The 1,050-nt window shown below is 38.7% G+C and overlaps 1 protein-coding gene across 4 annotated transcripts in view; it reads left to right on the top strand.

The window, feature by feature from the left end:
• LOC116844386 (cGMP-dependent 3',5'-cyclic phosphodiesterase-like) overlaps positions 1 to 1,050 on the top strand; it is a 9,232-nt gene that overhangs the window by 7,115 nt on the left and 1,067 nt on the right. The window lies entirely within an intron of this gene.

Here is a 1,050-nt window from a genome sequence, read left to right as displayed (position 1 = left end):
AGTAACAATTCGATGCAGGAAACTCTTTCTTTCATGCCGCAAAAGCAAAATTTCGGAAGTGGCTCTTCGATTTTCCATCTGTCTCTCAGTCAACTCATGCGGCACCCAATTTCCTTCCTTTTGAATTTTTCCCATGGCATGTAAACGTTTGGAAGTATCTTGGCGAGTCATGTTTAATGCCTCCGCAAGTTGATCTTGTGTTTGCGTATCATCTTCATCCAATAACGCTTGCAGATCGGCATCCTCAATTGTTTTTGGTCTTCCGGAGCGCTCCTTGTCCTTAGTGTCGAAATCGCCATTCTGAAGCGTTTAAACCAATCTTCACAAGTAGTTTTCGATGGTGCATGTTCGCCGTAGGCTTCCTCAAGCAAACGACGTGTTTCAACTGCATTTTTTTTTCAAGTTAAAGCAGAAAAGCAAAGCTTCCCGCAAATGCTGTTTATTTGGCACAAAACTCGACATCTTCATTGTTAGAAAAAATATTTTTGCGTTGCGATATGTGTTGGTATTATGACTGGTTATTGTTGACAGATGTCCAAGCTATAAAAGAAACACAACTTTAGATATGTATGTCGACTACATGTGTCGTTAGCGCCATCCATGTGTGAAACCCGGAAACTTAGTTGCGCACCTAGTATGTGTACGCAACTGGAAAGCATCCTTTGTTACTCACTAAATGTGGAACAAAGATAGAATGATGTTTGTGTCGACTTGTATCTCTTGTTGGAAAGCAACCAATATGTGACATATATTATAGTGTTTTTAGTAATAGAGTGCATCCAGATGAGAAATCTGAACGCAGCCCAAAAGGTTGCGCGCGTTTCAGGTATATATTTCCAGGTATATATTTAGTATATATTTCAGTGATCTTTCATTATCCTTAAGTCCCGATCTATAATAGGTGTAGTAATCTTTAAGCCATAAGAAATTAACCAATCACGATTGATTATTCTTCTATAATTCAACTATGATTAGTCAATTTCTTAAAACTTAAAGCTTACTACACCTATTGTAGATCGGGACTAAAGGAGGATTGACACCGCGTTCGAA

Source organism: Odontomachus brunneus, unplaced genomic scaffold (assembly GCF_010583005.1).
Source record: "Odontomachus brunneus isolate Ranch 3 - 2012 unplaced genomic scaffold, Obru_v1 Obru_scaffold_041, whole genome shotgun sequence".
Taxonomy (NCBI): Eukaryota; Metazoa; Arthropoda; class Insecta; order Hymenoptera; family Formicidae; genus Odontomachus; species Odontomachus brunneus.
This window is presented reverse-complemented; position numbering and strand designations above follow the sequence as displayed.